Source organism: Megalops cyprinoides, chromosome 20, assembly GCF_013368585.1.
Source record: "Megalops cyprinoides isolate fMegCyp1 chromosome 20, fMegCyp1.pri, whole genome shotgun sequence".
In the NCBI taxonomy this organism is placed as follows: domain Eukaryota; kingdom Metazoa; phylum Chordata; class Actinopteri; order Elopiformes; family Megalopidae; genus Megalops; species Megalops cyprinoides.
The window spans coordinates 14063946-14078988 of record NC_050602.1 but is presented as its reverse complement, the minus strand read 5'-3'; the positions used below and the strand labels follow the sequence as shown (position 1 = coordinate 14078988).

Genomic DNA, 15043 nt, shown 5'->3' with positions numbered 1-15043 from the left:
TGAATGGTGCAGGATTGGATTTTATATTGTTCCCCATCACAAGTGCTCAATCTTTTATAATAACCATACTCGTTCTGGTCCAATCCTCCAATTCTCAGTGCACTGCTCTCTGCTTTTAGCTAACTACTTCCCTTTTTCAACTCAGCATTTTTGCATTCCTCCCAGGGCTACCTTGTTGTTAGGAAATGTAGCTTTATAGAACAATGCTTCACAGTTTTCTTCAAAAACAGCACAGGACAGTGCGATAAATGCTAATTGGCTGTCCAGTATCTTCTCAGAAGGATGTTACAGTAATTTGAATTCACTTAAAAATTGCATATTTAAATACACTTACACACACAGTGTAAATACAGAACATACTGTATGTTCAGAATGTAGACACACACTACACGCAGGGTTGGAGATAACAGAATCTGAAGAATAGCACAGTCTTCACACAATTTATTAACCAAGAGACGAGACAATACACACATCTGAACAATAAAATAATCTTCTTCTGCTCCCTCTCTAGGGTTCACTGACAACAAACAAGAAGCTAAAATAGGACAGACAACACCACATGGACCCGTGATGGGGAAAAAAATATTACCTTTTAAGATTTCTTCTTAACTTCACCAGAGCTCTTCACTAGCTGTTCTTTTATTCTCATTCCTAGCTTTTCTCAATTCATTAATAATGACTTAAAACAATCAGTAACGGCATTTTTATCATTTCCATAAACATGGATTATCATTATACCAAAATTGCTTGTAAATTAATTTTTAAATTAGATTTGCAGTTTGCACACTACAAACAATTAAACATCAAACCTAGATCCAGCACTGTGTGCTTTTTTGGCATTGTGAAATCATAAAAAAAAGGGTTAGGAAATTGCATCTGTTGCTCTCCTGAAGTGGCTCGATAGCTAGTTCCTTACCGATGGCTCATGAAAAACCGGGTGAACAATTTGAGTTAGCAAGGTGAGTTAGAATTTTTTTTTTTTCTGCCATTCACAGAAAAAATCAATTCAAAAATAAAATCATAAAAAAAACATTTTCAATGGTAGAAAGGCTTGCAGATTTTCAGTGTTCAAAACATTTCTGTTGAACCTAGGTGTCCTGTTTTTGTGTTATTAAATCCATGCTGTTTAGATATAGGTGTGTGTGGAGAGGTAGGCTGAATGTGTGAAAATCACATTATGCCCACACATTTTTTTACTGGATACACATGTTGCTACTGTAACACTTCATAATAAATTGCCAGCTTGATTCTCAGTTCAGGTCATTCAAATTATGCCTGGCCTTCACTGTACACCCACAAAACAAGTGCTGTGTGAAGTGTGACGGACACTTGCATGTCCCTAGTCTATGGTTCACTCACTAATAACAAAGAGATCACAGAAAAGTATGCTCACTGTATCAGTGGTTCCAGCAATACCCTGTTAACACCACCATGTTATAAAAGGAGTCTGGAGTCTGCTTTGCCTATGTGGAATCTTGCACAGTGTCAATGAGTCTTTGAGCTCCCAGAGGATTTTCTCCCAGAGTACATAACAGGCAACTGCTGCTATAGACAACACTGTGATCATTTTTTTTCTGGTTGTGTATTTTAGCTGTTACTTTAACTGTGATTTTTAAAAGTTGCTTTGAAACATGTTGCACTGATGAACGCTGTAAACAGATTTTGTCAATGTTAAATGCAAATTACGTCAATCACAACATACATAAAAGAAAAGAAAAAGAAACAGAAACAGAGAAAGAAAAAAAGAGCCTTTCAGAAGAAGCCCTCACTTTGCAACCAACAGAAGTGACTTTATACTCCACAGCAACACTGCTTTTAAAATGCACCACTTAGGCAGAAAACTGTGGTTACCTTGGTTACATTCAGAATCGGACTGGCAACATCAGCATGGGTCTGTTATTGTGTTTCTTATTTCTAAAACTTTACACTGAGCTGGAAAATGCACAGGCTCCCGTGCTTGTCATGTTCAAATCTTGCTAATTTTATACCCCTCTATTCGTATATATATATATATATATGGTCAGGTCCGATAAGGCCATCGGTGTTCACAACTGTATCTTAACAGAGATCACGAAAAAGCTTATTTATGGTACAGTCAGAGCCTCAGTTCAACTACACAGACAGGGGTAACTTGGGGGATACCAGATACAGTCATGAGTTTAATGATACATCTTGTTGTGAGGATACATCAGTGTTTTACACAACAATATGGACAAAGAGGGGTGCTGAACACCGTTTATATTCAGAGCTGCCAATTAGTACATTTATTCATGGAAGGCTGTTTCCACAAATTCAGTATGGAGCGTGGCTTCACAAATTGCATTTACTGAGTCCAATGCTTTTGAACAAGAGCACTTTTTCCCCTTTTTTAATGTTTATTCCTTTGCCTATGCTTTTAGAATTTTTTATGCTTTTGCTCCTGCAATAAATGATTGCACACACACACACACACACACACACCCATGCAAGTGTGGGTAGGTGTTATAAGAAATGGTGCAACTCCAGAGGCAGCCACACAATTTTAAGCTACAAAACATCTGCATTAGAGCATATAAGGAATTTGAATCAAAGTAAGTGTGTATTGTTGTGAATGTATACACTCAGTTGGTGTGTATGTTGAATTAGAGTTCCCTGTTCTTTCCCATGTTCTTGAGAATGACACACTTGTGGAGTCCAACATGCTTCAGAAATGAGGAAAAAACACCCAGAAGTTTGCAAAAATAGTGTTGTCTACGGGGATTGTAATCAAGCCTAAGGTCCTCCAACAGCCCATCACCTTTAATTGCAGCATTAATTCAGACAGACGCACAATATTCCTCAAGGTACAAAGAAATAAAAGGTGTGAATTCCCACAGTATGCAACGTCTTTGGCAGCTCCCAAGCCACATCTGTGGGGATTTTAATTATCTGTGTTTGCCCAACTCCTTTCTCACCGCATGTCTGTCTGCAAAGCTCATTTGAGCAGAACGTCACATGTCCTGTCAAAAGAAGTACAAGCAAGAGCTTGACAGTCCCTAATACCCCCCTCCCCCCCCATTTCCATACAATGACACTGCCCCCCTCCTCCTCCATCAAACCCCTTTCAGTCATCCCCATTCTGTAAGCCCTTCCCTCCTTTCATCTCACTGTTTCGGGGGCTGTTATATCTCGTGGGCTGAGACTGACAGTTATTGTTCTGCCTTTCATGAGCATATAACAACTGTCTCTGCCTTTGCGTCTGTGCCACAAAAGGAGTCAGATACGCACAAAGGTGGTTTCAAAGGAGCTGACAGAATGGCGCACAATACCGCAAGGTGTCACAGGGACAGCAGAACAGCTATCAGAGCTGGGGGGGACACATGTGTTCTGTGTGCCTCAGGTGCCAAAACCACAGAGACAGAGAGAGATATCCCTTCCACCTTGTAAATATTTCATTGACTGTGTTAACTGTAAGTGGACGCGTTTGAGTTCCACCGATCAGGATCATTCCTTAAAAATCTATTAAACTCTGCTTTATGGAATGTTGCGACACAGAGAGTGCGGTAACTGTGCTTTCCGCGTTTGTGATTTATGTCAGAGACAGGAGTACTTCAGGTCTCTACATTTGAGCATATGGTGGCTCATGGATGGTCGTAATATTTATTCCCTCTCCAGACAAGTCGGTTATAATTCCTATCTCATACGCCTATAAACTGAAATCACAAGGTAAAAGCAGGCACACAGCTTTTGAAAACAACTGTATATCTCCCGTGGATATCTCCCCGGATAACTGGGTCCGCGCGGTGAGGAGAGAGAGCCTGCGGTCCATGCTCGACATTCCCATGCCTGAGCGCACGCCACAGCAGTCTCAGCCAGAGCGCAGATTGCAGAAGCACAGAAAAGCAGATGGGCGAGCTCCACCTCCTTAGCGTCCACGACTGAACGGGCACGGCGCGCGGGCCGATCACGGATAACCCGCCGATCTCGCGTCGGGTCTTAAATTCGCTGTCCCTCCACCGGAGGGGGGCCGGCCGCCACCTCGCGGGGGAAGCAGACCGGGGTCCAATTCATCAACATGCGGACGCGCGTTTCGGCTGCCAGGTCTGGTTTGGATGAGGCTGGGGCTAAAATAACTCATCGGCGCGAGAGGCTGTTTATTACTGCCTTAATCATGCGTGCCGCACGTGTGCTGGGGGAGGTGGGGGGGACACTAATCCCGATTGATTGGAGATCCGAGATCAAAGCCTTCCTGAAAGTGTCGCCTCACGTCTGTCCCCACGCCACATCTCGCTCGCAATTAAGACTCCCCCTAAGTATTTCATTAAGACGTTAAGGACGCTCTATCCCCGGGGATCTCAGAGACTGAGGCGCGTCTTAAATCCCTTGTACCATTGTGAGGAGCAGATGAGTGCATCTCCAAAACGTTCCAATTCCCCGGTAAGCCCCGGCTCCGTGTGATCGCATTAGGTGAAAACCAAGCGCCGCTGGTTTGAGAAAGAGTCTCTTTCCCGTCCTGCACCCAGGAATCAGCTGTTGCGCGAGGGCTGCGATGATGGAGTAGTTCTGAGGCGGCGAGGAAAATGAACATTTAATATGGGAGATTAGAACGAGCTGGGTCCTAATTGAAATCGTGCCCAAAGTCGGATTGATGAGAGGGACATTAATGCCGGCTAGTGTTCTACTGTAATTAGTAATGACTGTAACTAAAGAACGCAACACAAGGAAAACATGCTTGCTGTTTGTGGGTTCCCCTTTTGAACGCATGGACTCCCACATCACAGAAACTTAACACCTGTTGAGTGCTGAATGAGGAAACAAGTGGTCCATGATGAGGAAAGGCTCTTAACTCGAATTAATAAGTCAGCGCTCCGGCGCAGGTAGTCAACAAATATGAAAGATACAAAAAACAGATTGAAAAGCAGAAAGCTGCGCATGTTATTTTGCTCATGATATCAGGAAAAGCCTATTATCTTACCTGGTGCGAGTGAACCGGTCTATTTCTCTCTCCCCCGAGGCGATGAGTCGTGCTACACCTGTTAACAAACAGAGGAGATGTGTCACTGGCAGTCACCGCCAGAACTCTCTCACCTGGACCTCCAGATCAGGGAACAGGCTGCGGACATGCACACGCACACACACCCCTGTTTCAGGGGAACATCCAATTGGTTTGCTCATTCATTAAAGGAACATGAGAAACGCCCTCAATGTCAGTTGTCCGAGCCACGGCTGGAGACACCTTAAGCAAGGCATTCCTCATTCACTGACAGAGGAGAGTGTGCCGTCTGCAAGCCCGTCAGCTGTGAAGCGCAGCTAATGTTTCTACAGAGTTCAACTTCCTTGATCCCCCCACTGCAGCCTTCACATTTTTAATTAACATTGCTGAAATGCAAATCTAGCATTTAAACAGTCCTGCAGGGGATGGGGATGTGGCTGTGGTATGATGCTGATTCCACCCCTAGCACCTTTTCAAGGATGGCTTTTCCCCAGGAGTCCCACACAGGCACCCTGGATTCCGTGGTGAAAAAAAATGATTTAAATTCTTAAGGGTACAGTGCTATAATCCCCACACCCACATGGAGGTCAAGTTCTGTAGCCATAAACAGCAGTAGACTACAACTGAAAAATAACACCAGAAAAAACAATATAAACAATACAAATTTGCTGATCCAGTCACTGCAAGTCTATGTTTTTTAAAGATACACATGGCAACTTTCAAACTGTATCTCCTTTGTCAATATTATGACTTGATAGCATTGAGGGAATGTTAATAATATTGACTTGGCACACATATACTGTCAGTTGTGGTTGCACTGTTGTGACATCTTGTTGAAAGCATGCTGCCAAGTAATTTACTGTCCATTTCAAATTTTTCCGGCATTTTCTCAGGAGCTGCATTACCGTGACTGTTCTAAATCAAGTATACTTTCCCATTATTGCTAAAATTAAATGCAAATGATGAGTTTAACAGACTGCAGTAGACAAAGATAAAATAAAAAAATCTTTTTTTTTTTGCTTGTCATGCTTATTTTATAATAAAATGTTGTCTCTTAGGTCTGTCTCTTAGGTCTGTCTATTGCCTTTCATGTTAATCACAAAATACCACCTTGCTTCAAGCTCTCTAGAAATGCCACATTGTGAAAGATGCTGCATAATTTACTGCATGACCGAAAGTAAATATTGAGGTCTCCTTCAAAAGGTGGCAAAAATAAGTGTCTGTCTGGTAATAGCTTTCATAATAGAGCTTATTATCCCTGCAGCCCAGCCTCTTTTTACATGACCGCAGCTCTGCGGCTGTAGATCCTACTTTAGGCACCTGTGAGTTACTGCATTGTCTTTCTGTGCACAAACAGGACACTGTAGACCCTGTTCTGAGGAAGCCTTAAATGCATTATGGAATAACAGGCAAATCGACAAATCTCTTTAAAATGAAACTCAAAAATGATGGGCAGATGCGGAGAGAATGGTGACGTGCTCTCTCGGCCAGCTCTCTGCGCGTACGTGCTGTATGCTCCACACACCTCCAACCTACCATAACTTGCACCTCTGTACGGGGCGAGAGCACTGTTATTCTCCCTGCTGGTCTCCGTGAATCATTGCTTGCTTCCTGTAATTCGTTATCTTTCGGAGATCCCATTTCCGATTTGTTGATGCAGCAGATGGATTCCCTCACTGTAGCCATTTATTACCTGTCAGAAGAAACGGTTTTCACCCTTTTTCTTTGCCACGGGAGAAATGGGCCTTTGAAAAATGTTCCTTCAGAAAATAAAAGTCAGGGTAGTGTGATCAAAAGGACCGTTCGCTCAGGCTTTGATCTTCACAATGTTGATCCCTGTTACCTTCACCACGCTTCGACGGCTACACCCAAATTTCCCCGACACTGGTATTAACCAGCAGCTGGTATGCACAATAGAGAACAGTGTGAAATAAGCACAATGGCAAAGCCGGTCCAATTGGCTTTGACATAGAGGGAGTAGATTCGACGTTGGACCTGGACTTGGTCTTAACTCACACCTGCTCTTCCGACACTCTTCAAACAGTGTTTCTACCTTAAGGAAACCCACGAGACACAAAAAAAAAAAAAATCGAGAACATTGAGAGTAAGAGCAGAACTGCTGACAGCTGTACATGTGCTATATCATGGTAATTTGTGTATTCTAGATGACAGTTCCGCCATTCTCCAAATTCAAAGATTTTCCTTTGGTAAATTCGAAGCACAGTGTTATCATCTTAACGACTCTACCCTTGAATGTTCTATTTAACATACATGCATACATAATGTACATTTCATTACAGTCAAGCTTCAGAATATAATTAGAAAGTAAATGGTTGGAATATAACCAGATGCAGGGGCTGAGAACTTGGTGTCTAAACCATGGAACCAGCTGTCAGCACAGCGAACAAAGCACCTTCATCTTATCTAATTAAAATGCATATGCTTCTATGTATAAATGATCTCAACATGCATTCATGAATATTGAACATTACTACACAGTTCAAGAAATTAAATGAAGACAAATTGTGTGGCCTGAAAACAAAGGGAGAGGGGGAGAAATGAACATGTTTTGGCTGATGAGCTTAATGCAAGTGGCACCATTGTTCCTGTCTGCTCAGGGACTGCTTTTTAGCTTTTAGATACGTCTTAATTTCATGCCAACTTCAACGTTTGACTTTATCAGAACTCTCTCTAATATAAAGTAAAATTGAGGTTTTGACAAGTACTACTTTTATCTTTTTTTAGCCGCTTGGATTAAGTAAATGTAATACCCATAGAACATCTTAGTCAAATTGCTCAAACCTATCATCAAAAGGTCTGTCAGTAAAAGTGTAGTGTGTGTTTTTTTGTTCTTATGAATCAGGGAATATAAGCAATACTTTGACTTTCACCTTAAAACTCCACACATTTGAATCCACAATGACTTTACAGAGACTCGAGTACATTGCGAACACAGACACGGACAAGTTTGGCCAGATGAAACTGCTTGTCCTCTCCTCTCCTCTTGTGGTACAACAGAGTTCTGCATTGTATTTTCCAAAATTAATAGCTGCATTCCTGTTCGGCCAGCAGTACGTAAACGTCGGCCACATTGAAAGCACCACTAACGGACGGCCGCGGCGTTAACAAGCCTAAAAATATCCGTCAGGTCTCATTAAGGTTAGCTGCCTGCGTGAGGCGAAGGCACATCGATGGATGCATTTGATAATGAAACGAATGCGGCCGTCAAAGAAAGATGAGTCCACGATTTTAAAAGAGGGAGACGCTAAAGGGTGTTTACTGAGGAAATTCAGCTCAGCAATGAATCCTCCGTTAATCAGAACGCCTCCTGCGGAACGCTGTCCCAGGTAGGATTAACCCAAACCCGACAGAGCAGAGGCCTTTTCCACAGTCATTAATTTTGACTGCACTGGTTCCCAGCAGGATGGGGAAAAGAATTGGCAGCTTCTATCTATGACTATCTGACATTTCAGCATGCAAGATAAGACAGCTGATTAAAATCCATAAATCAATCTGTTAGGAAGGCTGCCGCAAATTAAAGCCCCGGAGTTACTCTCAACAAATAAACAAGGGAGTCTAAAATAGAGAGAGAGACAGCAAAAAAGGCCTTGCTGTACACAGATAGTGTATTTCTTGCACAAAACAAAATACCACTGGCTACATTTGGAAGTGGGGAAAACAGCTGCATTCTCATCCATGTTTTGGCTTTGAAATGAGCCTTGACCCTGAGCTCAGAAAATTCTTTTTGCCTTCCTCTTAGACTTGTCATTGTTCTTATATTTTTGTCTTTTGCATCTTACAGTATACAACACAGCTGGCCAGTGCCATGGAGTGGACAAAGAGCCTAAGGAAAAAACACAAACATCAACAGACAAAAAAATATACATGTTTACAGTTCATCGGCCTAAAAAAATTAAGTCTGACATGCTCCAGTTCAAATTGGAAGAGAGATGTTTTCCCCAATTACTGAATTAATAAAGCCATCGTCCACTTAACCGTGAGCAGTATTTTTTTTTTTTCCCTGCACTTTCAAAGAGGGAAAGTACCCATTAAAAGGAATATAACAGAACTGGCTATCCAAGCAAAGTGCTGTGGGGATGCCACGTGTGATTAAGAGGTTTTTAATGGTTTTTAGTGCTCGTGGCTAGCTGGAGCAGGCCGTTGATGCTGACTGATGGACTGACTCATGTACTGCATTCTGGGTACACGTGCTAGGAGTGAAACAGAAGCAGACAACAGTCATTCCTATCTGCTGGCTGGAGAGCTCAGTTAGGTCACTCTTCTCATCTCATCCCACACGGTTTGCTAGATCTGTGTTGTCACGGCCATAATGCTGGACCCAGGACATGCTCAGACACGTTCAAGAACATCGAATTGACCTTGATGTCAGTCACTCGAATGAAAGGTCTTTACTTAAGCGGTTGTGATGGTTGATTTACGTCTTCCCTCTCACAAGCCTAGACCCCTTGTCGACTCCTAAACTGAATCCAAAATAGACCCTGCGATGAATTAAGATGAAGCGGGAGGTGTGTCTTATTTCACAGCACTCTATGAGTAGGGCAACGTGCCGGACAATAGAGGAGCCGCTTTGAACACCTGGCTGCTTACATTGGTCACACAATGCAGAGAGTGGTGTATGCTCTCAGCCTGTCTCGGCTTGGCACTCAGCCTGCTCCAAGTCACCCGGGCGCTGGGAAGTGGAGTGAGGCCAGCTATAGACTTCTTTTTAGCTGATACAGTGGCAAAGGGCTCGAGAGACAGAAAGAGAAAGTACTGCACATCCCTCAATCAGCTGCTGTCGAACCTCATTCCAGCAGGAGAAGCACAAAAGTAACAGAGATAAGAAATCGCTTTTGGAAAATTTTGTGTTATTTGATATGCTCTCGTAATGAGTACATTCACGGTTTCATTTCTTTTGCTGCGGAATTTACGAAGTCAACTTCTTGGTGATTTATTCACAGTTATAAAGCTGTGAATAGCTTGTAAAATGAAGTTGTCAGCATTGTACAATTTCAAAGTAAATATGTTTGATATTTTCTGCTCTGTATGGTTTGTTCAAAATCTGCTCTCTTAAATCTAAGCACAAATAATAGATGAATGACACGTTGCATAGCACATTAAAAAAATCAATCCCAGTAAAACAAAATATCAACATGCAGACAATGCATCAACTTCTCATCAAATAGTAATTTGTAGTTTATAGTGTATTGAAATTTGACAAAGGACTGCGATACCCAAGTATTGTCTAATCAAACAACGCTGATGAGATCAGACTAGGCTATGAGCACAGATTTAAAAACAAGCCTCTGCACCACACAGCACCACCCAGACGGAGTAATACCTCTGTGTTCCGTCGTAAAAGCAATTACCATTAGCCTTTGAGAGGTTCCATGTGTCTGTAATGCCACTTTTGTCCCACCATTACAGGAATGAAGCCCAAGAAATGGCAGTGAGTGATGATCAAAATGTATGACTCAATCAATAAAACCACTCTCAGCCTTGAGAACCAAGGAGAGACCGCAGACTTTGATTTGTTTGATTGCTTTCTCCGTTGTTTTTTATTTATTTATATGTCCGCCGATTTCTGTGTGCAAATTCTGCTTGGGCTTTTTTGATGGAGTGCCCGGAATGCATTTTGCCATTCAGTATCCAGGACGCCCCCGCCTACTTTGGTTTCCTTCCAAAGAGCCAGGGGGAGAGGCGGGCGGCAGCTGTGTGGGTTCTCCGGTTCCCATCTCAATTTACAGCACTCTGGTTCCACCAGCTTTCTGGAGGTAGAACACAGAGGCCGACAAACAGGCACGGCAAGCGGGTTCAGTGCCAGGTCCCGGGAATGGTGTAGCAGTTAGACCACTAGGCCCTTGTTTTGATGTTGTGGGTCTGAATCTAAAGTGACATATTGTTGTCCAAGTTTTGGATTTATGAGCTATTTTGGGAGGGTTTAAGAGCCGCTGCTGCTCCCTATAAAGTGTCTAAGGTTAGACTTTGTCCTTGACGCATTATTGTTTTGGCTCATGTTTAATTCATTGATAACACATCGCGTACAAACTTTGAATATACGTGAGGTCACTTGCACATGTTTACAATAAATGGATCTGCTTTATTATTATTGTAAAAATGTGAAATATTAATATAAAGTGTATCTATTTACACAATTAAACTTCAATATTTGAACATTCAATACAGTAAACAAATTGTGTTTTCAAATAATTATGTCAATAAAATATGTCCTGTTCAGATAGCAAGTTTGCCACAGAAGAGAAAGTGCACGTGGCTGCTATCAAACAGATATCTGTATTAGCACAGGGAATTGCTGGCCTTGGTCCATTCACTCCTGAGCTGCTCAAGCCAAGGTTCAATTCAATTCAATTCATTTTTATTTGTATAGCGCTTTTTACAACACAAGTTGTCACAAAGCAGCGAGTGGTGTATGCTCTCAGGTTAACTCTCAGGTTAACAAACTAATAAATAATCAGAGACATAATTAGCAACTATTGCACATGTAAGAAATGTATGTCTCCCTGGAAATTAATGTCAGTGTATTATATACTAGCCATTCATGGAAACTGATAGCGATGATTACATTCACACACAAAGGGAGAGGAAACCACAGACGCGATAAGGTGTTGAGATTACACCTGGCGCAGAATTCAAATGCTCAAACTGCAACCTCCGCAACACAAAGCCATGTTTTCTTTGGACAAACCGCACTGCCATAAATAATGAACAAAGTTATTGAATTCTGTCTTGCAATCACTATAACCGCAACACAGAAACCCTCCCAAGTTCAAAAGGGGCCAATTCACATCCCGGGGGTAGAAACCATCTGCACAGCAGCCCGTGTGAATCGAAGCCGAAGGTACAATGTGTGCGGAGATGATGCGAACGTATTGAAGTTCCCATCTCCCATTGGGCCAAGGCGTCCAATAATGAGGGTTGGTGCTAATTAATAGATAAGGATGGAGAACATGAATGATTGCCTAAATAAGCTGTCACAGAGAGCTGTGATTACTAAGTGGACACACATTTGATGGGCATAAATCGGGCCCTACAGGCATGGCTGGGATTTCAGCCACCAGCCAGCTTTATGATGCTTTGACAGAGGCAGGGGAAGACTTGTGGAGGGGGGGGGGTGTCAGCTGTGACAGGTCCTGTCACAGCTGACACGGGCAGCTGTCACCCCGTCTCTTTGGAGATGGGTGACCTCCCTAGACAGAGAGAGGGAGAGGTGTTTGCTCCGCCCGTGATTATTGCACACTAATGCAGCTGCTGACAGAAGCCCTCAGCCCTGAAAACTCGGAGGCACTTGTGTCCACACATTACGCCGGAGCTCTTATCACAGCCTGGAGGGCGCACGGGAAGCTTATCCTGATTTCCCTGACAGGGAGCAACTAGACGCGTGAGGGACACCCCAGGGACGACGCTTAGTCAATCTGACGACCCCCCCCCCCCCCCCCCCGATCTCCAGGAGGACACCACCGCTAACTGTAAGGCCACTTAAAATGGATGTGACCAGGGCAGCACCGCCACACTGGCAAGCTCCTCAGGGGAGGACACGGCACACAATGTTGAACGGACCAGGAGTGACGTGGCCATTTAAAGCAGGAGAGAGCGGGTCGGGCAGCTGCTGGACGCCTGCTGTCTCCGCTCGGAGAGATGCTCCTGCATGCCTGGCTATGAATGCGGTGCTCAAGGAGGTCATCTGTCAGGGGAGACGCGGGGTCAACAGAAACCAGCATGACGGAGAAGCGAGAGGTTTAAGGCACACGTCGGCCTGTGCTCCATGCCCTCTTAGAAAACAATTTGCCACAGCTCAGCATGAGGCATTCCACAGGGCACCACACAGCCTGACCAATTGAGGGCAGCTGGACCTTCCTGCCTGTCTAAACACGTTTGCCTTCTCACAGATCCCCTTCCAGTCAACGCAGGTGTCTAACAAACAGACAAATGAGCAAAAGGTCATCCTGACATTATGAACAACAACAGAACTTCTCAGGCCTGTAAGCTTGAGCAGAGGGCTTTTAGCTACATTTCAAATTGATGGCCAATGATTCCAAGACAAAAAAAGCCCACAAAATTAAAGTACCATTTTACTGCAGTGAATGCCTCCCAATGGCAAAATAATGTGTCTAGTCTGTGGTACATCAGGGATAGATTTAAAAAGCAAAGCCATTTTGTACAATGCAGCTCTAACATGGTACTTTTTGTTGTAGAAATTCATACATATCACCACAGAAAAAAGCAGCTAATCAGTCCCATCTCAACAGTTTTCTCAATAGTTTTATTATAACTAGTATAGGCATTTTCTATCATGCTGTGGTTTAAAAGTATAAGCAAGCACACTGAAAATGTATTTCTGTGGAGTGTTGTCTTACAGTTTTTACAAGTGAAACTTTGTTATCTTTTTTTTCCAGCAATGCCCACACAGTCTTTGAGTTCCAGAAGGGTCCTTCCAGTAATCTAATGATGTCATTTTGTGTGACCTGTGTTTTAATGCTAATTTGAGGACTAACGTGAGATATCAAAACTCCTGAGGATAGCTGTGTGAAGATAACGATGTCTTCCAACCAAGAAGGTCACATTAAATAGACCTTATTTCAGAAACCACTGTTCATTACGCCTTTAATTTGTGTCAAAGTGCTAATGAGATATTATTAGCATTTTTATATGAACGCAATTTTTCATGTTCAAAAGTGAACACATCCTGGCTCCTTACAGGTGGAGAGACAAGAGGAACAGTGAGGATACACACTATTATTCATGTTGTATTCTTTTGGAAATGTACTCCTCATGAAAATAAACAGCTCAGTGCATTTCATGGTACATCAATGTCAAGCAAGACAACGGAGCAACTCTCTCAATGTTTTACTCAACACCTGCATTTGAATATGGATAAACACTTAAAATCAATTTTAAATGATGATATTTGAAAGCATTCTTTACCTGATCTATCATGCATGTACTGACATGACAATGTATGGAATAGACTATTTAAAGATATTTAAAGGGATGGATAATTTTTCACCCCTCACCCTCCCCTAACCATTCAAGGCAATGGATTACCTCACCTGGGAGTTTGCTGCCAAGGTCAAAAGTAATCGAAAGCCATTTTTACCAGAGGCTGTTTTCCCATGTGTGAAATACTGCCTACTCAACTTGGGCCAGTGGTGGCCACTCAACCAAATCACCATGGAAACATGACCTATCGGGAGCTAGCTGGCCATCTGGACTAATTCTGGAACAACTTTGTTTTAGCTAGTGTTGCTAGAGCACTGCTGAACACTTGTCATTAAATACAGTATTCTCACCGCAGTGGAGTAACGATTCAAAATGTGTGCAAATAAAACTCATACAGTGACCTCCATTTGCAAAGGAAGGAAGGAAGGACGAAGGAAAGAGATAGGTAATAAATGTAAAGTCAATAAATAGTAAATAAAAATAAATAAAATAATAAATAGTGTGACCAAACAATGACTGGGCAGTGTGTTATACACAGCTCCAATGATGAAGGATACACTCAAAAATAATTAACTCCAACTATTATTTGATCCTCAAATGTAGTTAAGGACAACAATTTGTACAGTGGCATTCAAGTAATTAACATGAGTCATATAATTGTTTTGGTTTATTTAATGAGACATGTTCCATGTTTGAGGAATTTAGCTATAGAATTCAACTAAGTTAGAGAACAATGTTTAAAATAAAAACATTTATTTCATCCATTGACAATTCCACTTCTAAAAATAAACAGCTTTTAAGAATACAATAGTCCTGGAAGGATGTGATCCTTCTAATCAGAGTACACTGTGCTACAGCTGCTACCATTACAACCCGTTTTTGATAGTCCTAATATAAAAACAAGACAACAGTGAAAATGGGTTTCATATGAAACCACTCCTATTAAAAATCTGTTAGTAACAGCAGCTTCAGAGGGAAAAAAATAGTAGCACACATCACGAGCCACTTATCCCAATGAGTTCGTTGTGGTGGTTGTTATCATTGCTTTGACTTAATTCTGGTCAGGTGCTGATTCGCCACTATGCAAATGACCATTTGCAATGGCAAAGTATTGCAGTTTCCAACCACACGTGA

The 15043-nt window shown here is 42.4% G+C and overlaps 1 protein-coding gene across 1 annotated transcript in view; it reads right to left on the bottom strand.

The window, feature by feature from the left end:
- The window catches only part of tnr (tenascin R (restrictin, janusin)), a 147854-nt gene that overhangs the window by 52132 nt on the left and 80679 nt on the right, over positions 1-15043 (bottom strand). Inside the window, exon 3 of the mRNA XM_036554117.1 lies at positions 4934-4991. The gene's annotated coding sequence lies outside the window, so the exon portion shown is untranslated. The remainder of the gene's footprint in view (positions 1-4933; positions 4992-15043) is intronic.